The following is a 26,038-nucleotide window of genomic DNA, read 5'->3' as shown; positions in this document are numbered from 1 at the left end:
ATCCAGGTCACGGCAGAATAGGGGCGTCTGCTTTTACTACTTGCACGAATGAAGGCAAAAGAAAGCCAATCGATGTGAACGAACGGTGCTTTACAGAGGAGTACTGCCTGACTGGATCGTTGATGAGCGACAGAGGCCACTCCGACCCCTTCTTGGTTTTCTTCAATGACTTACTAAGGATCTTCTTCACATTCGCCCATGCAGGGGAAGCCAGTTACACCAAAGCAAACACAGGAAAGTGCATTTCAAGCAGAGACCAGGAGGGACTTGTTTACACTGAGAGTGGGTGGAGAATGGAACAATGCGCCCAGCCCTGTTGCTGGAGCCGATTCTTGATGAGATCTTGGGCTCACTAAGAGGCCCCCTCTGGATGCTATTCTTTCTGTTGTTCTTGCAGGTCCTGCGCTGCTTTTGAGCCAACAGAGCTCGTCCTGGTCTGTCGGCACAGCCCAATTGCAAATGATCAGCTCCGCATACAGAAGGAACGTGCATTTGGTACAAGAGTGCATGAAGGCACCGGAAATACATTGGGAACAAATGACCGGTCGTTCAAGACCTCTGTGAAGTACAGGAGCTTGCAAGAAGCAGCTGTTTCCGCCCGGTCTCGAACTGGGGACCATTCGCATGTGAGGCGAACGTGATAACCACTACACTACGGAAACGGTTGTAAACCGTGCCCAGCGGCCCAGTGCTGAGCTTCGCCAATGCGATTCAGCTGCTTCCATTGCCTTTATTGGAGTGCGCTGATGGACCGTGCTCTCTCTCCAGAGACCAGTACGCCTGTACCGGGGTTAGCTTGAAGTTCGAAAACGATTTTGGCATGCCTGTAGCGCTTTCGCGAAATCTCTTAGAGTTACAAAAACACATGCTTTGTGTATAAAATACATTGTGAATGCTTTCTCAGCCTTCACTTTGTCATTTTTATGACATTTTTTTGACCATGCTCACATTTTCTCTTGTCCATATCTTTGCAATAGAAGCACAGAACGGCTTCAAACCAAATGCATTTTAAAGACCACAACTTGTGGATATTTCAACAGCCTCTACACCAAACTATCAGTGAGCTAATCATCTTTTTTAAAACCTCCAGTTTTTCATCGATGCGTAATTACACACTAACTGGAACCCGGGGGACCGCTGTGTGCACACGTTCACAACGCGAGAAATACTGTTCAATACGGCTTCGTGCGAAAAACCCATATATGACCATAGGAAGCAGAACAGCGCAGTCTCCAATTAGCCAGACTGTAAGCACGGGAATAAAGCTTTGTTTGATTTCTGAAACCCTTCCTTTACGTTCTATTTTCATTCAGGTGTGGTTCAACTATATTGACAATACTACTGACAGCAGGAAGTTTAAAATATTCTTTTCTCAGCAGCTTATTAAAAACAGCTCCCATGATGTTCAAACCGACTTTTTACACAGAACACTGACACAGCTTTGTGTTCTGAATCTCTTTTTCTCGTGCTTTTATTTAATGTGGCACAATGCACTGGTATAGGGGTATTTTGTTGACAAACCAATAGCATTTAAACCACAGCACCCACAATGCTGCAAGTAAGTGTTTTGCACACTAAGCAGGTCCTCTGACTTTTCCCAGCTTTGTTTTGGTTTTTTTAAGATAACAGTACAGGTAAGACACTGGGATAGGGGGGTCGTCTTCATGGCTCAATAGCATTTCAAATACAACAGCCACACTGCTGAAACCAAGTGTTTTACACACCAGTCTAGCCCCCTAACCTTATACAACCTTGCTGTGGCTGTGGCACCTTTCTTTATTTTTTTATGATTTTTTGAAGATAACACTACAGGTAATACACTGGGACAGGTGAGTCGTCTTCATGGCTCAATAGAATTTCAAATACAACAGCCACACTGCTGAAACTAAGTGTTTTACACACCACACAGGCCCCCTAACCTTATGCAACCTTGCTGTGGCTGTGGCCCCTTTCTTTATTTTTTTATGAGGTTTTCAATATGGCACCATTAGACAGGCGGTACATGGGGATAGGGGGGTGCTATTCACGAGTCAATAGCTCTTCAAGCACAACAGCCACAGTGCTGCAACCAGGTGTTTTACACCAGACATTTCACCTAACCTTATACAACCTCGCTTTGAGTTGTAGAACATTTCTTTATTTTTTTTTACTGTAATCAAGTGTTGTGCTCACTAGTCAGGCCTCCTGACCTTTCACAGTCATGCTTTGTTGTGTGCAACTTTAATTATCTTTTTAGGATTTTTTGAACATGGCAACTTCCACCGAGATGGGTGGGGGGTGTTGGGGTGCTCTTCAATAGCTTTTTCATCTATACACACAAATGGATGTAACCAAGACACTCAGAACCTGTCACGCAGGGGCTGACTGCTGAGGATAGGGATCCAATGCGGTGCCCTTGGTAGGGTTGGCGTGAGACACAGGCATAATCGGAGTAAACAGGCAGGGGTCCGAGTCCGGGAAGGCGTAGTACAGGCATAGGCACAGAATCGACAGGCGAAGGCGTAGTCGAGGTACTGGCAGGGGTCGGAGTCCGGGAAGGCGTAGAAGTTGCGTCGGTAGACAGAGGTGTAAACGAAGAGACAGGCTTGGGTCAGGATCCGAGAAAGCGTAAAACAGGCGAGGGTACAAAATCGAGTGGCTAAAGTGGTAGTCGGAAAAGCGGGGTCGAGGTCCAGAGGAGAAGTCGTAGTAAGGCAAAGGTGTAGTTAGTAGGTAAGCTCCGGGAGAGAATCTCAATCGTGAGCAATGACCGGGGGACAGATGAGGGTTTAAGTAGAGGACTGATTGACATGTGCACGTTTGGTATGGGGAGAGCTCGTAGGAATGAGGGAGCGCTTGCCTGCGTGAGGGAGATTCGTGGCAAAACCAACAGAATCAACCTGAACTCACAGAAAAACAAGAATGCCCCCGAGACACCTGCACCCCCCCTGGACCACTCTGGTATCAACACCCCCAAACCCATCCATACCAGCTAACAAGACTCAGAATCAGTGCAACCCTCCAACCTGGACCAAGAGCAGGATGGGACAAGTACCTGCACCACACTACGCACCCCTCATCCAGACCAGCAGGACAGCCAGACCACAGACAGCACCATCATGTAACCCCCCTGTTCATTCCAACAGAAAAGCCGAACTGACCCCCACCAGCATGGCGACGCTGCAGCTCTGGTCACACCAGCAGGCCCAATGGGCTCAGAGCTGGGGGACATACAGATGCAGCCATTCAAAATGCGTGGGCGATACCGCATTATTTTCCGGTACGCTGTACGCAGTCTACCGCAAGTTACCGGTAAATACCGCTAGTTACCATAAATTCTCCTATAATATGACAAGCAAAATAATAGTATCCTGAATTTCGGCAAGGTGGAGCTAATAAAGCTCAACCTCTCATGTTTGAGCTGTGGCCATCAAAGTCTTTAACGAAGATATTACTAATAGTACTAATAATGAATGACCTTGGACAAGGTGTAAGTGTAAACTCAAAGTATTGCCCTGGTCAAGATTCTTTTTTTCATTGACCGTCTTTGTAAAAGTAACACCACAGCATTTCGCAATCACGCATTTGTTTCCAATCATGCAAAGTACAGTAATTTTTGAGAATCGATTCACCATGCCTTTCACATGCTCATAAAAGAGATTGATTTAGGAACATAGACATATTACTGTATGAAAACTGTACTGTATACAGTATGTATATGTATATTTAATGTCTTAACTGTGCCCGTTTAAGTATTGAATATTCATATCTAATTTTACCACTGAAGGGAAATCTTAGTAGCTGAGCATAAAAAGAATAGGAGCATACTGCAACGCGTGTGAAGGCCATAAACGATATTAATTTTGGAACATAAACATACAGTATATGGCTGGTCTCGGTACTTTAAAGAAAACATACACGAAACATGGTTTCATAATGACCAGAATCGGTCTTGAGATATTTTTAACTTGATTTACAGTATTTGAGAGGTATGTCTTAACACCGATACTACAGTACGTAAATACTGCTCACGTATATGTTTCTAGGTTTATATTATGCATTTCATACGGTCAAATTACTTTTGAGCAACTAATAAGAAGCGCGAAACGGTATGCCCAGGGCGTTTTAGTTTCGTTTTACTGGGACTCTGCTTTAACAATGTCGCCGTGGATTGATTAGAGATATCAAGTACATACAAGTCATTTTTTAAATGTTGTAGTTCGTCTTGTAAAAATGTTACGAGTACATCATCTATCAACAATTACACAGGTTCTGTTTCCATATTGCAGATTTTGGTTACGTAATATTATTTTCTAAATTTCACGTTGTGAATATATGATTTGGGCAAACAGAGCCGCAAAGAAGTACATTATGGGTTGTTGTTTTTTTTTTTTTGCAGTTTTATCTAGAACAAGCGATGCTTAAACCTTTGTCTGATTATTGTGAAAATATCCACACGACAGTTACAGTACCTAGGAGTTGACTTCAGTGATGTTGTACTGTGCTGTAAACTTGTTCTGTGCCTAGTCACATTATTTTATAGCGTTTTTATAGCGTTATCAAATCCGGTGGCGCTGTGTGTTAGTTTCCTGACTCCCATGTCACATGGTCTGTGATTGAAACCTGTGAAACCGGTTTAATTCGTCACAGCCAGCACTCCGGCAGAGAGGGGGTTGTACTCGTAAAGTAGAAGCAGGCGAGATTTCCAGCGAAAGACACCTCCCCCTCCCCCCCCACCCTCATACGATTCAAATTGTATTACAGCATTGTAATTACACATTGTAATTGTATTACACATCGTACACATGCTTAAAAGAGAAGAGAGAAAACGCAAGCCTTCTTCAGGTGTGAGGGTCTTCTGCTCAGAATGAAACGCTAAAATGTAATGTAGGCTCTGAATGGGTTCAATTATGATTTGGGCTTGATTAAGGTCGCTGCCTTTCATCTAAAACCCTACTTGAATCCTTCTAAACTAAAAATCAGTGTTAGTGAGTTCTAAATAAAGAGGTATCCAGGTAACAGTGAAACGGGCGGACTGGGGAGTCTGGGGAGATCGCCCGTTTTCCATGTAAATAGTTCCCTGGTTCCGCACCCCTTGGTGTTTCTCTCGCTCTCTCGGGTCACTTGATCATTAGCTCGAAAGATTTCAGTGCTTTGTGTATATTCTAATGGTAGTGGGGGCAGGGTGTGTGGGAACAGGTTTGGTTGAAATTGCATTGGAGATCTATGTTCTTCACACCTGAAACATTTTCTCTGAAAGCATTTTCTTCGCAGTTTAACCGATCTTGTTACAGCATGTTACAGTTTACTATTATTAACCATATAAATTTTAAGTGCTTAATGCCATTTTTTGACCAGGCACGAATATTCTTAAGTCCATATCTTCGCAAGGGAATCAGTGCGAATTGCAATACTAATTAAATTAAAACTACTAACTACTAACTAATACTAGCTAATTAAAACAAACCAGAAACGTGTTGTTCTGTCTAATGACATTACAAGTGGAAAGATTACAGATTTTAATCGTCTTTAATTTTGTTACATTATACATTTTAGAAACGTTTCATCCATACAAACACCACAAAACTATTTTCGATTGTATTTCTGAATAGTATGTTACACTTAGTTCACTGTTTTAAATACATCTAATTAAGAAAGTTAGGTGTTAGCATAAACTATTAGCAATCAATAATATTAAATTTAGCACTGTAATAAGCTGTTGCACTTTCCCCCGCATCTTGTAAAAATATATTTTCATTGTTCAAATGTACATTAAGTCTGACTATCATATAATATGTTAAATACAAAACTAAAGAAAAAATAGGGTTAAATATAATTCAAAATATTTTTCTAACAATGTTAAAATAAAATGTATTAACTAAGGAGTAGGATGGCACAGTTGTTAGTATGTTTTTTGTTTTGTTTCTTTTTCATAAATACAACAGTAGTACCTGATGTCTCAGTGGCTTTCAAAATTAAATTATGCATGCAAACCTGTGAACTAGAAAGATAACTAAGATATCCATCCATTTATAATGGTGGCGAAGTGGTTAGCATTGCTATCTTGCAGCACTGGGGTCCTAGGTTCAATTCCTGCCATCCTGTGTGTGTGGGGTTTACATGTTCTCTCCGGGTTACATGGTTTTTCTCCATATGTGTGATATGACTCCCCCTCGCACTCCAAAACATACTGGTAAGTTAATTGGTTTATGGGAAAACTGGCCCTGGTGTGTGTGTGTTTGTGTCTGTCTGTCCTGTGATGGACTGGCGCTATGTCCAGGGTGTATTCTGCCTTGTGTCCGTTGCTTACTGGGATAGGCTCCAAATCCTCTGTACTGGATAAAGAGATTAGAAATGGATGGAAGTAAAGGCACTGTGTGGATGGAACTATACACAGTGTTAGAAACCCACTATGAAATGGCAGCATCTCACTGGGAATAAAATATCTTATAGTGCTGGTTTAAGGAAACAGCCTTTCCACCTCTCTTGCACATCAGTATCCATACCTAGTTATTTAAACAAATTGCCTCTGATTATAAACATCTTAATATGCTGGCTCTGTGGATCCGCATCAGCTATGTTTGCCCATTCCTTCAATTCATGTGCATCCAACACACAGTTCAATGCCAGCAACTACACATCATCTAAAATACAATCCTTATTTCAGTATCTATGTAAACATATAGTCTGTTAACTTCATCATCTTCATCAAAAGTATGCCTAACCCCATTAGGAAGTGTTCTTGTTATAAGTGTATTCCTCAGCTTTCCCCAAATTATCTTCTTCTTGCCAACATCTCTAGTCTTTTATCCTGCAATAACTCAGCCAACACTTAAATCTCCAAAAGCTGCTTGTGTTAATTTATTTAAATCACAAATATCATGTGTAAATACTGGCCATGTAATACTCTGCATTGTGGAATAATAGTTTATTTTAAAGGGAACTAGAGAAACTAAGAACTAGAGAAATCAAGAAAGGCTTTTTTTCTAGAATTAATAAATGCACATCCTGTTCACTGGGGAAATTAAATCCACACTGAGCAATCTTCAATATGTTCAGAATATGACAGCAAGAATCCTATCAGGGATGCATTATACCTGTTTTCAAGTCCTTGCACTGGTTACCTATCAGATTTCGAGTCAACTTCAAAATCCTTATCCTCCTTATATACTGTCCTACAATTGTTATTATTGATCACCGAATTATTGTACTTGACATGACTTCATTCAGCCTTTCCTGAACGTCTATGACAGGCAGAGAGAGTGCTGTTTCTGGTGCGATCTTTTGCAGCTGACATTTCACTATTTTAAACGAACAAGAAATTAGATTGCTCATAAATCAGTTATTCTCTATAAACACAGCGTAATTGCCGTCCGAAAATCCTCTTTTTCTTTTCTCGTTTTAGAGACCTTGATCGAAACTGATTTTAGATGTCAGAAAGGATTTATTTTCTCTGTATTTCCTACATTGCTTTGTCGAGATTTTAACTTTATATCTAACTTTATATCTAGGCTCAAATTTCAACTATAAATCGTACAGTAATTAATAGCAGTAAATACTGATGTTTTGCGCCCTCTTACCACAAAAATATATGTTTTGTAGTTGGGATTAACTTTATTTCGTACGCGTAGCTACTCCGATTCGGACACCGAACAGTTAAAGATGGCGGCAAATCAGACACCCAGAGAAGGGGGGGGGGGGCGTCTTCTCGCCTCCATAACTAAAATGCCAAATAGGAGTGTCTTAAGCGACATACACAGTCGTGTAACTGACAGTTTGAGGTAGCCTATCGTGTAAATTTCGCTTTGTTGCTGATAGGTTAAGCTTTCGAAACTCTGCCCCAAAGTCATGTGACTAATTTTTCGCCCTGTTTCGTTGGTTAAACGCAATGATCACAAGCACCACCATGGTAACTGGGATGTGTAGTTTTTAATTCCGTTTGAATTATAACTGTACGTACTGTCTTCATATTTGGCCAGGGCTTAAAAGAGAAGGAGCGCCAAAAAAATTTGGTGCCGTCGTCTCCGCTTTAAAGGTACCCCCGTGCTGGAAGATTTTGACCTCGGAACGTTTGCCCAGCGTAGTTATAGTGGACATAAAAACAAGAGTTCGCTGGCATTATATCCTAGAAGACACAGACCGGCGCCAGACCGGTAAATGCTTGATGAACTAGGGATTGGACAGTTTCCAAGTGCTTGTACAATCGATGGAAATGTTCAAATAAATGTGCAAAAGAAATATACAAAATAATCATTTATTTCTTTATCATATTGGCTAGCTAATGTCCTCTCTTTGCTAGTTAGTGGCTGTGTTTCTGCGTTGGGTAGCAACGGTTGACTGTTCTCAGGCGGAAGATGTAAACAGCTTAATTTTCGTGTTAAATAATTTTTAAAAATTAAAATTCATTCTATACAGCAATCACATGTTTGGGTACCGTTTCATAAAACTTTCATGCTTAAAATGTTTAGGGAGAAATGGAAGACTGGTGTGTATTTTTTCTTTAAACTATCAAGACCAGCCATACACAGTACAGTTTATGTACATACAGTAATGTTTATGTTCCTAAATTAATATCGTTTATGACCTTCAGATGCGTTATGCTCCTCTTCTTTTTATGCCCAGCTACTAAAATTTCCCTTTAGTGGTAAAATTCCATATAAATATTCAAAACTAAGCGTATTGAAACGTGCACAGTAAAGACATTAAATGATTAAATCTTTTCACTACCAACCAATGCACCACGAGTGCCCCTGTCGGTCATTTTGGCCAGCCAATCACTTACCGCGGTGCCCTACGGTGCCCTGCGGGTTGGTTACTGAACCGCGGGTTTTTAACGCTCATTTTGAATGGCTGCATCTGTATTTCACTTCAGCCTTTCACTCTTGCTTCCTTCCAATGAGGACGGAGCTGCGGGAGAAAGGGCGCTATAGAGGATCGCTGTGGAGAGCTGCTGCTGTGCTTTGACATCTGAGCTCTGTGGAAAATGATCTCAATACAATTCTGAAAAACGCGACTCCCCGAACGCCACCCGAATAAGTCTCCACAGACGAAGCGCTGTGTCTCTTTTCAGCTGGCGATAAACCTTTCCTCGATCCTTTGCGGACTTGTAAAATTGTTCATGATCAGAATAAAAAACGCTCACGCTAATACACAAGCACCAGTATCTCGCCAAAGCTGACAAATAAACAGACGGACAAGCCGCACTGCACGTGTGAACAGGGGAATGAGCGAGCGAACGGGGATAGGGCGCCTCCTGTGCTTAAAAGCTTACAGCACCTGGTATTCCCTGGAGATCTCCCATCCAAGTACTAACCAGGCCCATCCCTGTTTAGCTTCCAAGATCAGACGAGATCAGGCGTGCTCAAGGGGATGTGGCCGTAAGCGAGAGCAAGGCTCGCTGGCACCCTTCTTATAGAGAGGACAGCTCTGTCACCTCTTTTACGACGCATCTTTTTTTCCCTTGCGTTTTTCTCTTCTTACCACGTTCTCTCTCTTCACTGCCTTCGTTCCGCTCTATTTCACTTCAGCCTTTCACTCTTGCTTCCTTCCAATGAGGACGGAGCTGAAAGGGCGCTATAGAGGATCGCTGTGGAGAGCTGCTGCTGTGCTTTGACATCTGAGCTCTGTGGAAAACGATCTCAATACAATTCTGAAAAACGCGACTCCCAGAACGCCAGCCGAACAAGTCTCCACAGCCGAAGCGCTGTGTCTCTTTTCAGCTGGCGATAAACCTTTCCTCGATCCTTTGCGGACTTGTAAAACTGTTCCTGATCAGAATAAAAAACGCTCACGCTAATACACAAGCACCACAGAGATGGAGGGTGAGATGGGGCCTCATTTAGGACAGCATACCACCGCTTAATTCTGTCTTATTAACAAGCATTGCCGCTACAACGGCATCTCTCCTGTCAAACTTCCTCCTGACGTGTTTGACAGGATCTGGGCCGTGGTGAACAGTGGGAAAGACACCCTGTGGAGAGTGAGGACCATGGGGCTGTTCAAAGGCATCGAGGTCCCAGTCAAGGCAGCAGGTAGCCTGGCCCTGTTCATCACCCGAGAGAACTATTACCTCAGAGATCTGTGGAGAGAAGGGAGGGAGGAAGCAGAAAATCTGTGGGAAATAGAGAGCATAGGTCAATATCTCAAGAAACTGTGAAAAACATTATCATGTTTAAGTAAAGAATGTGATTTACACCAGAAAAAAAGAAATTGTTGCTATGTAACTGGTACCATGTCAAAATGTAATGAGATGTGATCATATATACTGTTTTAAGTATGTATATTAATGTAAAGCTTTCTAATTTGTGATGTCCTGTATTTTTTTGTGAACTTTTAAAAGTTCTTAAAAAATCGATTCACCCAGGGCGAGGCTCTACTGCATAATTTCTGGTAGTGGGGGACTGCGTTCGCGCTCTCCCCTGATGTGCTTGGTCCAATATCAGATACGGAAGAGTTACGACACCACGTGCTGCGATAGGATCCCAGTTCGAAAGCCACTGCTGGTTCCCGGTTTCTTTTAGTTAGAGGTCCAGAGAAGCATTTCAAGCTGGTTACACTACTTCTTCCGGACATTCATTCCCTTTTCAAAGTCAGTCATTTTGCTGTAGTCTGCATTATTAAGGCCAATTTATTTGGTCATGGGGGCCTCGGTACTGTATGCTAATTCTCAAGACAGTTTCACCCGTTTTCTGATTGCTAGGTTCTGTACCAGTGCAGACATGTCAAACAGTGAATGGCTGTACCTCTATTGTATCTGTGCTCAATGAATGAAATCAGTAATAAATGAATATATGTATAGTTATACGAAAAACAAGTGGTTTATCGACTCATCTTCATTTGCAGATTTAGAGGCAGCTTCGATATTCGTTTTACAAACGGGTTTTTTTTTATATGGGTCACACACATGCCATAGCAACAAAACATTTCTAGAGATGAGGCTATAGATCACCTTTCCATCCTCCAGGTTTTCCTCCCAAAGCCTACGGCACCAACGGCGATCCCTGCTGGCCAAGAGAGCAAAAGCTTGCAGCACCTGGTATTCCCAGGAAGTCTCCCATCCAAGTACTAACCAGGCCCAACCCTGCTTAGCTTCCAAGATCAGATGAGATCAGGCACATTCAGGGTGGTGTGGCCACAAGGAAAAGCCATCGTGCCTAACTCGCTACTTGAAGCTGTGTGTGGCTGGGGCTCTGTGCCCCCCGAGCAGGACTGAAGGATCGTTCGTGTGCAACTCTTTGGAAAGGAGCCTCTTTCCAAATCGCATTGCGTACCTGGATGTTGGCGAATGTGCTCCCTTGTGTTGGCTTGTCCCGCACTTGAGGAGAACAAACAAACTGCACGGAGGAGCACAAGGCAAGTCTTCACAAGACAAAAACCTCCAGTGCACAGCACTCTGAAAACATTTCTGGGCTGTCGCGTGTTTATTTCAGCACATAAAGCGCACCAGTCCAACACGTCGGCCGGGCACATGGCGCCTCCGCACTCTTGTGGCCTTGCGGCGTCAGAGCAAGAGGCTCCTTCTCGCTGCCTTTCCGCTGTGTTGCAGAGCCCCGAGAGGGAACCTGGAGCGCACACTTTGTGGGGGGCGGGGGACCGCGTTCGCGCTCTGCCCCCTGTCTCTTGCGCGAGTACTAAATCTCACGGCGCCAGCCAGCAGCCAGGAGACAAGTACAATATCGCGGGACAGGGGGGCCTCGTCATTGATTGTTACATATGAGACGGGGATTAGGAGGAGACCCCGACTGATTGGTAAAGGGGAACACTAACACCAGAGAGACACCCCCGGAGTCTCTTTTTGAGAGACGCCCTGGTATTTCTTAATGGCCAAGGAGGGTCGGGACCTGGGTTTTATGCCTCCCCCGAAGGACGGCGCCTGTTTGTGCAGCAGAGTGTCGCCATCAGGATGCTGGGGCATAAGAAAGCCACACAGACCGCAGGGTGAGTGCTCCCTACTGGTCCCAGTCACACCTCTTGTAGGAGCAGCAGCAACCTGAGCTTTTCTGGGGGGAATCTCCCATCCGGGTGCCGGCTAGGCTCACACCTGCTGGGTTGCCGTGGGTGAGCCCAGTCGAGAGTCGCAGGGTGAGATCTAGTCACCGGGGAGAAACGATACAAGCGAAGGATTACTCGGCTCCCAGCACTTGAAAAGACCGACAAATGACTCGTTCCCGCCGGAGCTGAATGTACCTGCATGTGTCGTGTCGTCTACTTCCCCCGCCCCGCTGTGTTTGCTGTATTGTCTTAGAAGCTGGCCCCCGAGACGAGACGGGCTGTTCCTGTGCCCCAATTAACACTTTACAGGTGCCATTCCCCGGCATTGTGGCCATTGTCGGTGGTCACACGCGATAAGATAAGGTGGAGGAGAGCGGGGCATGCCCAGCGCCAGACATTCAAGGAGGGGGCTGTGCGAGGTGAGGTGAGGTGCGACACGCCGGAGCCCCGACGCTGCTAATGCGGAGCACTTGTTGAACTGGCATTGAAAGGACATGTGCGCACGGAGCGAGCCTTCCCTGCGGCGGAGCGTGGAAACTTTCTCCCCGCGCTGCAGGAGTTGTGTGCGCTGCAGCGGTGCCGAGAGAACAGCACAGAAGGCAGCAGTCTCTGGAGAGCGGGTAAGAGACGGAGCCTTGTGGGCAGGCGAGCAGGCCCATTTTTTGGAAATTGCTTAAAAGGCTCCGGTGTTTGTTCGGTGTGTGGCAGGCACACGACGCAAGCTTGCGTAGCGATTTGTGGGTCTGGTGTTATGCAAATGAGGCCAAATTGCATCCCGGGACATGCTGCGAATGCGCATTGGCGACTGCAGATGTGTAGGAAACGGCGCGCTCGTTTTCTCGTTTTGCCCACCCTTTTGAGTGTTAGTGTGGCGTGTGAGTGTGCGAAAGAGTGGGCCCAGCAGGAGGCTGCGCGCTTTGTGCTGTGGCTGTGGGCCGCTTGCAGGGCCTTATATAACTTATACTTACCTGGCAGGGGAGATACCTTGATCATCCTGTAGGTGGAGTAGTTGGATTGTTTTCTTGTTTTGTGGAAGCAGTGTTTGTTTTGCAGTTTACGAAATGGCAACTTTTGGATCCCGCAAGAATGCTGTGCGTTTTGAGCTTTTGGATGACCTCTTCATGGATCGCATGCAGTTCAGCAGAAAAGTGTTGCAGAAGGAACTTGGCTTTGAACCTCGGCACTTGGATTTCATCTTCGCTCTCCCAGGTCAGAAAGCATTTGAGGTTGTTTTTGCTACCTATTCTCTGTTTGAACGATGTGTGGATGTGTTTGAGGCAAAAAGAGGGAAAGTTCCTGCCCTTGAGAAGATCAACTTGCAGCCTCTGACACAGAGAGAGGAAAACGGTGCATGTTGTTATGTTCTCGGATCTGGCAAAGACGGAGGACATTCACACCTGGCTTAACCAGTACTGCACTGTCCACCATGGAACTGAGGTTAGAGATGTTGACAGTATAAAAACAGGAGCAAGGAAATTCGAGGTTCGTTTGCTACCGGACAATGTAAATGGAGGCTTAAGGCACCTGCCCTCTACAATCCGGCTGGGCGCCTGCAATGGCTATGTTTTTTATGTGGGACAACCAAAGGTGTGTCAGCGCTGTGGTGCTGTGGGACACCTGGCATCGTCCTGCACTGTGAAATGCTGCATGACCTGTGGCAAACAGGGACATTTAGCCTCTGACTGTTCAATGCTGCCAAATTGCAATTTATGTGGCTTGGAAGGACACGTTTTTAAGAACTGCCCTCACGCCTACGCCAATAAACTCAAAATGAGAAAGGATGAGGCAGTGCTTGTTTCAGCCAAACCGGCCTGAAAATCCAAAGCAAATAACAAGTCAAACAAAGAACCCTTGTTGGACAAAGACTCTCAGCCTCCAGCCAGGATCAGTCCTGCTGTGGCTCCGGGGCCGGTGGAAGAGAAATCCACTACGCCCCCACAACTGCAGACTGCACCAGACAAGCACGAGGGTTTGAAAACCCCCGAGAACAGCGAGGACCCCTCCCCCACTCCTGCTCCTCAGAACGAGGGCCAGTGTGGGGCCTCCCGGTGGAGCGGGTCCAGCCAGTCCATCACGGAGGATCTGCAGCAGCTGGTGGGTGAGGGGGAAGAGGAGACTGGTGCATCGGCTGCACCCCTTTCCCCTCAGTGCTCCCAGGAGCTGGACTTGAGGACAAGGAAAAATGACTCTGTTTTTTCCCCGAGCGAGGAGGAAGGAGAGCATGGTGATGGGGACAGCTGGAACCCCTCCACCCCTCCCTCTACCCCCTTCCCTGAAATGGACTCCGTGAGCGCTATTACTGCTGCCACCCTGATGAAGGCTCATTCAGAGGATGGCTGGCAGGAAATTGGTAAGAAGAAAAAGAAAAAGAAGTAAATCAAGAGAGGTATAAAAGCTTTGAAGATAGGTGGGATAAAGGGCCTTCTGATTGGTCAGGGGACAATAACAACAGAACCTCTGGCGTGGCCATTCTTTTCAAAGGATGGGCATTCAAATTGAAAAGTATTCAGAGGGTCATAGATGGCAGGTTGCTGTGTGTGGATGTGGAATGGGGGACCGTTAACCTGCGTCTAATCAATGTGTATTGTCCTACTGACGTTGGAGGAAGGGTGGAGCTACTCAAAGCCCTCTCTCCCCTATTGTTATGTAGCACAGACGTGATAGTGGGAGGGGATTTTAATTGTATCTTAGAGCACACAGATAGGCAGTCTAGCTCTCCAATAAAATTGGATTCCAGCTCACTGGCCCTGCAAAACTTAGTTCAAGACTTTAAACTCTCAGACACATATAGATGTATATATCCCACAATAGCAGGATATATATGGTCAGGGAGGAATAGCAGCTCCAGAATTGACTATTGCTTTGTCTCAGAGAGAGTGAAAGTTGTTGGGGTCACTCTTCAGCCTGTCTTCTTCTCAGATCATCAGGCTTTAGGGTGTAGAGTGGAACTCCAGGGCGGGACTGTCTTTGGCCCAGGCCTCTGGAAACTCAACACAAAGCTGCTAGAGAATGAGGGGGTAGTATCCCGCTACAAGGAGAAACTATCACAGTGGCTGTCCTTGCAGTGTCTGTACGAGTCAGTAGGAGAGTGGTGGGAGGAGGTGAAGGTGAGGACAAAGGCCTTTTTCATGGCTGAGGGAAGGAAGGCTGCTGCCAGACGGAGAAGAGTGCTAGCCAGGAAACAGAGGCAGCTACAGCGTCTCTACACGAGACAGTGGCTTCGATGTGCTCGAGGATATCACCCTTTTAAAAAAGGATGTCCGGAAGAAAGTAGTCGAGGAGTGCTGTTAAGAAGCAGAGTGCAGTTCTTGGAAGAAAATGAGAAGTGTACTTGCTTCTTTTTCAGGAAAGTGGTAGGCTCCAATTCTGTCATGGAAAGTGTAGTTGATGAGGAGGGAAGAGAGAGAACAGAGCCGAGTGCTATCCTCTCCTGCATCGAGGCCTTCTTGTCACGGACGTCCAAGGGGACTAACCGTGGGGAGCAGGAGGGCAGAAAAAGACCCATATGCTTAGCGGCGATACGGGAAAAAGGCCCGGGCTCATTAGTGCAAAGAGTTCAGGAATGCCGTATAGAAACCTGTGCCCTCAGGGAGCGGACGTGGGGCGCCCTGGTGCTAGGCGGGTCTCAGGACATCCGAACGTCAGTGCTGAGCGAGGACAGAGTGCAAGACCCTGAAATATTTAGCCAAGGGAAAGAGAGGGACAGGAAGGACAGCAGACCAGAAACTAGGGATAGGACATAGAAGGACCGCCCTCTGGCTGCAGAGGGCGTGACACTTCTACTCAAGACTGTACAGCTCTACAGAGGTAAAGGATGAAGAAATTCATTTTTTTACCTCAAAGCTAGAAAACGTTTTGAGTGAAGAAGATAGGGAAGTACTTGAGGGGGATTTGACAGTAGAAGAGCTGAGAGGCTATGGAGAGCTTACAGAAGGGGAAAACGCCGGGTGCTGACAGGCTCCCTAAAGGGGTGTCTGCTTTTACTACTTGCACGAATGAAGGCAAAAAAAAAGCCAATCGATGTGAACGAACGGCGCTTTACAGAGGAGTACTGCCTGACTGGATCGTTGATGAACGACAGAGGCCACTCCGACCTCTTCTCGGTTTTCTTCAATGACTTAATAAGGATCTTCTTCACATTCGCCCATGCAGGGGAAGCCAGTTACACCAAAGCAAACGCAGGAAAGTGCATTTGAAGCAGAGACCAGGAGGGACTTGTTTACACCGACAGTGGGCGGAGAATGGAACAATGCGCCCAGCCCTGTTGCTGGAGCCGATTCTTGATGAGCTCTTGGGCTCACTAAGAGGCCCCCGCTGGATGCTAATCTTTCTGTTGTTCTTGCAGGTCCTGCGCTGCTTTTGAGCCGACAGAGCTCGTCCTTGTTTGCCGGCACAGCCCAATTGCAAATGATCGGCTCCGCGTACAGAAGGAACGTGCGTTTGGTACAAGAGTGCACGAAGGCACCGTAAATACATTGGGAACAAATGACCGGTTGCTCAAGACCTCTGTGAAGTACAGGAGCGTGCAACACGAGGCTGTTTCCGCCCGGTCTCGAACCGGGGACCTCTCACGTGTTAGGCGAACGTGATAGCCGCTACACTACGGAAACCTGCAGGGACTGCTGCTGGTGTCTCGCTTGCGTTTCGGGCTGAGAAAGGGACGCGTCACTTTAGGAAGGGGGCGCTGGAGAGAGGAACAAAGGGCGCGATGAAACAAAATGCCGAAACCCGGGATCTTTAGATCTTCAGTCTAACGCTCTCCCAACTGAGCTATTTCGGCGGTGCGCAAAGCCCACAGCCACCTGCTCCAGCCTTCCTGTGTTGTGGCATGAGCGCACCAAGAGTAGCGGGAGAGTGATGCAGGAATGTCACTCAGAAGGAAAGCCACCCAGCTGCGCCCTCTGAGCTCTGTCCAGCGCATCTTCCTCGCATGGACTCCTGCCTGCGACGGGCAGGAAACAATTAGCAAGAACAGAACGACACCCCATGGGTGTCTCATGACCGCACCTTAGGTTGTGACACGTGCAGGTGTGAGGGGTTGCCGGGCTACTTTGGAGCAGAGCTTGGGCGGAGGGGGGGCGGGAAAGCAGACAAAGAGGTGACACCTCAAGGTCTGCACGATCACAGCTCTCCGCCGCCCCAGGCTTCCGCTCGATAAGCTACTGGACACACCCGCCCCTCCACACAGACCGTGGAAAAGCCCCCGAGTGGGAGGGCTCTCTCTTCCTCCCAGGAGCTCTTGGACACGACGCACAGACAGGGCGCGGGGAGCCGCCGCCTGCAAACACGGCTCCAGGCAGGACTCCGCTCCGCAGGAGCCGCAAAGCAGAGGAGATGGGGGCAGCTTAGCTCCTGTGCAGAGACCTGAGCTGTTGTTGCTGCGGACGCTGTCTTTTCTGCACTCGGGGTAGGAGTGAATGTTGAGATGCCCTTAGAAATGAAGCAGAGCACTTCAACGGCAAGGGTGTGTGTGCGTGCACCCTGGTGATTCTGGGAGACAGATCGAACCTGGGCTAAAAGAGAGGGGGCTTAGCCCTCTTCCATTTGCTAGTTCAAAGTTGTACAACCCATTTGTATCTGCTAGGCGGCGCAGTCGTCGTGCACAAAGAACGCTTTGAAAAGCGTCTAAGGCAAGTCATTCCTAGTTGGTCGTTTGTGTTTTCCGTTCAGACGCGAAATGCTGAAATGATCTCTCGGCTCCTCGGTTGTCTTTTCTGCTCCGTAAAGGAATCACAGCACGCGTCGGCTTCCAGCATGCTGGGTCGTGACACGATGCCGGGGGTTGGAAAGAGTGATGTCTTCCTCGTTAGTATAGTGGTAAGTATCCCCGCCTGTCACGCGGGAGACCGGGGTTCGATTCCCCGACGGGGAGTAGCTTTTCTTTCACCTCCTTAGAGAAATGACTGCCTTTCACTTCTCTGTTTTCTTTCACAGCGTCGTGCACCTTTTCATTGCTCTCGCTTTCAGAGCCTCCGCACGGCACACGACTCGACATCAGGAAGCACATTGAAGTGAAAGCAGGAAGCGCTGCGACATGCACTGTGCAGATCCCGCCACACTAAGAGGTGAGTGGGTCTGTTCGATGCACAAAGAACGCTTTGAGAAGCGTCAAAGGCAAGTCATTCCGAGTTGGTCGTTTATGTTTTCCGTTCAGACGCGAAATGCTGAAATGATCTCTCGGCTCCTCGGTTGTCATTTCTGCTCCGTAAAGGAATCACAGCACGCGTCGGCTTCCAGCACGGTGGGTCGGGACACGATGCCGGGGGTCGGAGAGAGCGATGTCTTCCTCGTTAGTATAGGACCTGTCACCTGTCCCCACCTGTCACGCGGGAGACTGGGGTGCATCAGGACGCGCCTTGAAGTGAAAGCAGGATGCGCTGTGACATGCACTGTGCAGATCCCGCCACACTAAGAGGTGAGTGGGTCTGTTCGATTACAACGCTAGGCGAACCCCCAATCCCCTTTTGTGCCTGGCGACAAAAGATGTCTGTTTCCGCCCGGTTTCGAACCGGGGACCTTTCGCGTGTGAGGCGAACGTGATAACCACTACACTACGGAAACGGTGGTAAGACGTGCCCAGCGGCCCAGCGCTGAGCTTCACCAATGCGATTCAGCTGCTGCCAGTGCCTTTATTGGAGTGCGCTGATGGACCGTGCTCTCTCTCCAGAGACCAGCACGCCTGTCATGGACGGAGCAGGAAAGGCGGCGCCACATTCTACAGCCCTCTCCACGCAATCGACGAAATCGGGCTACTGAAGTGGAGAAAATCGCCTCTCCAGAAAGTGCAAATATCATCTTGGAGACTATAAATCCTATTGCCGAAGGTCAGCCCTGTCTACCAGAGTAACCCTCCCACAGCGATGATCAGCTCGTCTCACACGCGAGAAGTTTCGGTTGGAAACAAGCTCCCCCTCTTCTCGCACGTTTTGCACGTTCGAGTAGTTTTAATGCGGCTCTTTCGTACACGTGCTGATCTTTTGGAAAGCAGGAGGCAAAACCGAGTCGAACCGCCTGGGTGAAAACCAGGAACCCTAACCGCTAGACTATATGGCAGCGAACAACCATGCTGTTCCCGGCATCATGCAAGCAAACTACATAAATATGAGAAAACACGCAAGAGAGTTGTCAGGACTTTTCCGAATTATGTCACACGAAGAGAGCACAGCCCTTTCCGCCCTGCCGCGTGTGTCTTGGTAACTCGCTGTGATAGTATAGTGGTCAGTACTTTGCGTTGTGGCCGCAACAACCCTGGTTCGAATCCGGGTCACGGCAGAATAGGGGCGTCTGCTTTTACTACTCGCACGAATGAAGGCAAAAAAAAGCCAATCGATGTGAACGAACGGCGCTTTACAGAGGAGTACTGCCTGACTGGATCGTTGATGAACGACAGAGGCCACTCCGACCTCTTCTCGGTTTTCTTCAATGACTTACTAAGGATCTTCTTCACATTCGCCCATGCAGGGGAAGCCAGTTACACCAAAGCAAACGCAGGAAAGTGCATTTGAAGCAGAGACCAGGAGGGACTTGTTTACACCGAGAGTGGGCGGAGAATGGAACAATGCGCCCAGCCCTGTTGCTGGAGCCGATTCTTGATGAGCTCTTGGGCTCACTAAGAGGCCCCCGCTGGATGCTAATCTTTCTGTTGTTCTTGCAGGTCCTGCGCTGCTTTTGAGCCGACAGAGCTCGTCCTGGTCTGTCGGCACAGCCCAATTGCAAATGATCGGCTCCGCGTACAGAAGGAACGTGCGTTTGGTACAAGAGTGCACGAAGGCACCGGAAATACATTGGGAACAAATGAGCGGTCGCTCAAGACCTCTGTGAAGTACAGGAGCGTGCAAAACGAGGCTGTTTCCACCCGGTCTCGAACCGGGGACCTTTCGCGTGTTAGCCGCTATACTACGGAAACCTGAAGGGACCGCTGCTGGTGTCTCGCTTGCGTTTCGGGCTGAGAAAGGGACGCGTCACTTTAGACAGGGGGCGCTGGAGAGAGGAACAAAGGGCGCGATGAAACAAAATACCGAAACCCGGGATCTTTAGATCTTCAGTCTAATGCTCTCCCAACTGAGCTATTTCGGCGGTGCGCAAAGCCCACAGCCACCTGCTCCAGCCTTCCTGTGTTGTGGCATGAGCGCACCAAGAGTAGCGGGAGAGTGTTGCAGGAACGTCACTCAGAAGGAAAGCCACCCAGCTGCGCCCTCTGAGCTCTGTCCAGCGCATCTTCCTCGCATTGACTCCTGCCTGCGACGGGCAGGAAACAATTAGCAAGAACAGAACGACACCACATGGGTGTCTCATGACCGCACCTTAGGTTGTGACAAGTGCAGGTGTGAGGGGTTGACGGGCTACTTTGGAGCAGAGCTTGGGCGGAGGGGGGGCGGGAAAGCAGACAAAGAGGTGACACCTCAAGGTCTGCACGATCACAGCTCTCCGCCGCCCCAGGCTTCCGCTCGATAAGCTACTGGACACACCCGCCCCTCCTCACACAGACCGTGGAAAAGCCCCCGAGTGGGAGGGCTCTCTCTTCCTCCCAGGAGCTCTTGGACATGACGCACAGACAGGGCGCGGGGAGCCACAGCCTGCAAACACGGCTCCAGGCAGGACTCCACTCCGCAGGAGCCGCAGAGCAGAGGAGATGAGGGCAGCTTAGCTCCTGTGCAGAGACCTGAGCTGTTGTTGCTGTGGGTGCTGTCTTTTCTGCACTCGGGGTAGGACATCAGGAAGCACATTGAAGCGCTGCGACATGCACTGTACAGATCCCGCCACTACTGGGCCCGATTTCCCCGGATCGAAACCGGGCGGAAACAGGCCCGTTTCGTTTGTTGCACGCACACTGTTTAGGGATTCGCCTAGCGCTGTGATCGAACAGACCCACTCACCTCTTAGTGTGGCGGGTCTGCACAGTGCATGTCACAGCGCATCCTGCTTTCACTTCAATGCATGTCCTGATGAACCCTGGTCTCCCGCGTGACAGGTGGGGATACTTGCCACTATACTAACGAGGAAGACATCGCTCTCTGCTTAGTGTGCAAAACACTTACTTGCAGCATTGTGGGTGCTGTGGTTTAAATGCTATTGGTTTGTGAACAGAATACCCCTATCCCAGTACATTGTGCCACATTAAATAAACACACGAGAAAAAGAGATTCAGAACGCAAAGCTGTGTCAGTGTTCTGTGTAAAAAATCGGTTTGAACATCATGGGAGCTGTTTTTAATAAGCTGCTGAGTAAAGAATATTTTAATCTTCTTGCTGTCAGTAGTATTTTGCATATAGTTGACTCTTACCTGAATGAAAACAGGACGTAAAGGAAGGGTTTCAGAATTCAGACAAAGCTTTATTCCTGTGCTTACAGTCTGGGTAATTGGAGACTGCACAGTTATGCTTCCTATGGTCATATACGGGTTTTTCGCATGAAGCCGTATTGAACAGTATTTCTCGCGTTGTGAACTTGTGTATACAGCGGTCCCCCGGGTTCCAGTTAGTGCGTAATTACTCATTGATGAAAAACCGGAGGTTTAAAAAAAGATAATTAGCTCACTGATACTTTGATGTAGAGGCTGTGGAAATATCCACGTCGTGGTCTTTAAAATGCATTTGGTTTGAAGGCGTTCTGTGCTTCCGTTGCGAAGATATGGACAAAAGAATATCCGTGCTTGGTCCAAAAAATGTAATATAAACGAAAAAGTAAAGGCTGAGAAAGCATTCACAATGTATTTTATGCACAAAGCAAGTATTCTCGCGATTCTAAGAGGTTTCGTGTAAACGCTACAGGCGTGCCAAAATCATTTTCGAACTTCAAGCTAACTTTACCCCGGTCTGGTACCATAGGTCACGTACAGTAGCTTAAAATCCCAGTCATGTTTTTTTTTCTATCTTGTGGTACATAACGTACCATTTCGGACTATCACAAAGGGCTTGATTTCGTTAAATGCATGTATTCATTTCCTTTCTGGAAAACTTGTATTTCAAGAAATTCACACAGCTTGCGAGAAATTAAATTCAATTCTTGATTATCAGTGCAGAAGAAATATTGCCAGCTGGCAAAAAAATATTTTTTTTTAACCTGAAAGTTGTGATGTGAGACACGAACCCACCATTCCGTCTGTGTGGCGCATTCGGTTGTTAACTGAAAAGTCGGTGGTTTGAGTCCACCAAAGGACAGGTTTCTGTTGCGATGTAAACATTGTCTTCGCAAAGGTCGATTGGATTTCTCAGCGAAACCTTTACCATTTTAATATTTGCAGGAAATGCGAGTGCTTAACAGGTGTCAGAATTACCGGGAAATGTCCAGTTACTGTATGCCCAACATCGCAACTCCCCAGAAAACATATTCACCCAAGAAAAGAGTTGAAGGATCTGATGAGGTTAGTTATGAAAGTTATGAAAGGAAGTTGATGTGGAGCTGTTAGCCGTAAAAACTCCTTAATGTCCTTAATGTCTTTGATGTTGTCATCAGCGATAAACTGCATTCAGCAAAGATAAAAAGAAAATTATCTTTGCTTACTGCCCTGTCTTTCTCACACCTGAAGAAGGCTCCACAGCCGAAACATTGTGATTCTTTTCTTCTCTTTTCAGCAGGAATAGTCCTTTACTTGTTCCTTTGCAGCCTACGCATGCTGATGCAGCTACCCACCCGATATCTAACATTCTATAATCACAACTATGAATGTCCACTTTGGGTATTTTTTCCATGATTATTTATTATTATTATTTATTCTGTCATTGAAGCATATTTTATGTCATACTGAAGTGTCATAATCACTGAAAAAATATTGTTTTCATTTAGAAAGTAAGAAAATGATAAATCACTAGGAATTGCATTTAGCCTATTCTGATCTAGATTTTCTATATACTTTAACATGCCATGTTCACAATGTCACAACTCATAAATGAAACAGTGAAGTGTTGTAATTACAAATGTACATAGTGCCGGGACATTGAGATGTTTTGGTAATGAGGAAGGAGGGACATGCAATGTTCACAGGGTCAAATTTATAAAACGCTACAGTAAAATTTCTTGTATTTCGGGATTATGAGAGCCTGTTACATTGTGTCTCACACCTCAGTGTCAGAATTTTGAGACATTTTTATAACCAGGGGTAGGTTCATAGCAATAAGCAGAAAGTGCGATCATCCTTTGCTCATCCTCGGTTAACCATATATTCTCATATGCCATGTTCTGAATGTCCCATTTAAAACTGCTATATTAAAATTAAGACTTTTTATGATCAGAAGGCAAGGTTGTGGTAAATATGCATAAAGTGCAAGTGAACTTATGTTTTGCCTTTGTCTTGTTATTGTGAGTTTTGAAAATTGGTTTTCGATTTTCTGAAATGTGTTTCACACAAAAATGCAATTTGGATAGTCACTACTTATATATTCCCCTTTACTGAGGATATGTACAGTAATCCATCCCGATTAGTACTTTTAAAAATTACTGTAGAGAGCCATCAGAAAGGGAATGAAAACTTGCATTAAACAAAATCAAGCTGCATGTAATCATCCATAGTGATACATTTTGTAAGACAAGACAGGAAGAAAGACACTGCTGGGATTTGAACGCAGAATCTCCTGTTTAATAGGAAAACACTTTAACCAAATCAGCCAAGATGCTGTCAGAGTATTAACATCATGTCTGCATCAGTGATTACAGCTGACTATCGCTGGAGGACAGTGAAGTCAGCCTGCATAATGAGGGGGAAGAGACTGACCTCTGTGATGCACTATAGAGTTACACTAACCTTCTATCCAACTGTTCTATGCTGCATTCTATCCTAGTGGTAAATATTGGTTTCCGTGCGTGTAATATTCCTTTTTTTGTCAAATATTTTCAAGCACAAATTTTGCTGTTGAAAATAAGCCTTGTGGTTTTCAATGTTGTGATCCTTTTCCCCCAGTGTCACCCAAATTGATACACTGTGCTTTGGCAATTCTTCAGGCGATATTGTTTAGAGGAGCTCAGTTGAATTAGTTTGCGTATATAAAGTATTTCTTTTCCCTTTAATCCTTTAAAACATATTACATTTTCAAAACATTGTATCTTTCTTCCTACTAATTGTAGCGGCAATGCTTGTTAATAAGACAGAATTAAGTGTTGCTGTGCTTTCCCAAATGAGGCCCCATCTCTCTCTTCATCTCTGTGGTGCAGCCACAGAGAAGCTATTCAGGCAGGCTGATTTAAAGATGTTTTCTTTTGATAAGGGACAGCTCCCAAATGGGAATGCATTTAGCTTAGCCTGGCTATCATGATCAATGGGCATCCATTGGCGCCTATCTGTCTAGGGAGTGCCAGATGGACATCTGGACTGCATTCCTAAGTGTCAGGAGTAAGTGACTCATATCTCACCTTGATCAACCAATCAGGGACTGGTAGGGCAGAGTAACCCACGTGGGTCTCTGATGCCCATGAAACTTTCATCCAATAAACGAGCTGAAGTTCCTCCAGGTAAAAACAGGCAACACAAAGCTCCAAGACTATTCTAAAGGGAATTCAAAGGAGAATTCCAGGGCTGTGAGATAATTCCAGGGCGGGACGGCCTAGGAGCAGAAAGGCTCCCAAGGGCAGAACATTCTCGCAGCGCGCCTCCTGACCATCCTGAGACTCAGCCTGGACAACCACGGAACGGCCAGTGTGTCCGAGTGCCAGAACTTTGCTTTGTTCTAAGTGTCGAGAGCGGAGGTAGCCAGAGAGTAACCAAAGGATCCACCCGAGGTTAGCACCAGCAGCAAGCCTCGTGAACAGGTCGGAACTGTGGACAGCTGAATCACTATTCAGAACTATCGCTTCATCAGGAACGAACTGGTCTTCTTCCTGACTTGCTGGGACCCACAGTCATCTTTTCTCCTGTGCACAAACTTCGCTAGTTTCAGCCAAAACTAACTAGCCGGTCTTCAGAGAGCATCAGCAGCGCAACGTCTCAAGCCACACAGCACAGCCATGCACGGAGCCATTGAGCCCGCAAGAGACCTAAATCCCCAGAGATTGGATGAGTATTCCACTTCACTGCATTACTGCTCGATAATTCAATTGTTATCCCAACCAGTTGATATCAATTTAATTCCTAAGAGTTATGTTCTTGTTTTGAGTATCTAATGTAGAAGTTTTAAACAAGTTCAATTACGATTCTAAATGAATGATATACTGAACGTATGTCCTCTTGATATGTGTAACTGTAACTGAATGAATATATATCTTTTGTATTCTGATAACCTTTACGATAAGATCTGTTAAGTTTACATGCATATTCCATATATTGATAAATGTATCCTCGTGTATTAGTACCTGTGTGTGCGTTTTTTGAGTTATATCGCATGGTTGGATTCTAAGACCATTAAAAGAATCAATTTTGTGATTTACTGCCACAATTAATAATTGTCCCAGTAAATGCCCAAACCCCTACAGAACTGGTGCCTCGTGAGAGCACACTACAACAGTGTGTGATCTCCTGTCCCAGCCTGAGGAGCAGACAGCGAGCCTGTCTCTCAATAATAATAATACAGTGTGTCATTTCCTGCCCCAACCAGAGGAACAGACAGTGAGCATGTCTCTCAACAATAATATGAATAAACTGTGTGATCTCCTGTCCCAGCCTGAGGAACAGTCAGCCCGTCTCTCAATAATAATCCTAATAATAATAAGTTTTCCTATCAGTTTTCCTATTCACCACCACACCCCCGTCTCATCCTACTTAAGCACATGTCTTTCCCTACCTCCTTGCTCAGTATTGGTTTCCCTTTCGAGCTTCCTGGTTGCCCTACTCCTTCTTCTACCTAGTGTTCTTCTTGGCTTTCCGTTTACGGTTTTTCCCCTTTTGACTACAGCTTTTCGGATCACGGCTTGGCTTCGTTACTCACGCTCTGTTTTGGATCTCTGGCTACCCCTGGACTATCGGATTGCTCTATTGTCTACGATTTCGGATCACGCTTTGACTTCAGTAACTCGTTCCCTTTTGGATCTCTGGCTTCCCCTGGACTCTCGGCTCGTTCCTTCGACTACGGCTTTCTTTGGATCACGGCTTGGCTTTGTCAGCTCCTGCAAGTGGGTTCTCTCACTGGTTTCGGTTTCTCTT

General features: G+C 46.4%; 6 non-coding genes and 1 pseudogene across 6 annotated transcripts; 2 read left to right on the top strand and 5 right to left on the bottom strand.

The window, feature by feature from the left end:
- Nucleotides 1-589: 589 nt before the first annotated feature.
- On the bottom strand, nt 590-662 carry trnav-cac (transfer RNA valine (anticodon CAC)). Its single transcript has one exon. It is a non-coding gene; the product is annotated as a tRNA-Val (tRNA).
- Nucleotides 663-9,243: 8,581 nt separating this feature from the next.
- On the bottom strand, nt 9,244-9,362 carry LOC138218522 (5S ribosomal RNA; annotated as a pseudogene).
- A 1,637-nt stretch (nt 9,363-10,999) lies between these two features.
- Nucleotides 11,000-11,118, bottom strand: LOC138244847 (5S ribosomal RNA). The gene has a single exon (XR_011193462.1). It is a non-coding gene; the product is annotated as a 5S ribosomal RNA (ribosomal RNA).
- Nucleotides 11,119-16,507: 5,389 nt separating this feature from the next.
- Nucleotides 16,508-16,580, bottom strand: trnav-aac (transfer RNA valine (anticodon AAC)). The gene has a single exon. It is a non-coding gene; the product is annotated as a tRNA-Val (tRNA).
- A 1,190-nt stretch (nt 16,581-17,770) lies between these two features.
- Nucleotides 17,771-17,842, top strand: trnad-guc (transfer RNA aspartic acid (anticodon GUC)). Its single transcript has one exon. It is a non-coding gene; the product is annotated as a tRNA-Asp (tRNA).
- Nucleotides 17,843-18,458: 616 nt separating this feature from the next.
- Nucleotides 18,459-18,531, bottom strand: trnav-cac (transfer RNA valine (anticodon CAC)). Its single transcript has one exon. It is a non-coding gene; the product is annotated as a tRNA-Val (tRNA).
- Nucleotides 18,532-19,170: 639 nt separating this feature from the next.
- Nucleotides 19,171-19,242, top strand: trnah-gug (transfer RNA histidin (anticodon GUG)). Its single transcript has one exon. It is a non-coding gene; the product is annotated as a tRNA-His (tRNA).
- The last annotated feature ends 6,796 nt before the right edge of the window (nt 19,243-26,038 follow it).

This window comes from Lepisosteus oculatus, chromosome 14 (assembly GCF_040954835.1).
Source record: "Lepisosteus oculatus isolate fLepOcu1 chromosome 14, fLepOcu1.hap2, whole genome shotgun sequence".
Taxonomy (NCBI): Eukaryota; Metazoa; Chordata; class Actinopteri; order Semionotiformes; family Lepisosteidae; genus Lepisosteus; species Lepisosteus oculatus.
Note: the sequence above shows the minus strand (reverse complement) of the source record. Positions and strands in the feature narration are given on the sequence as shown.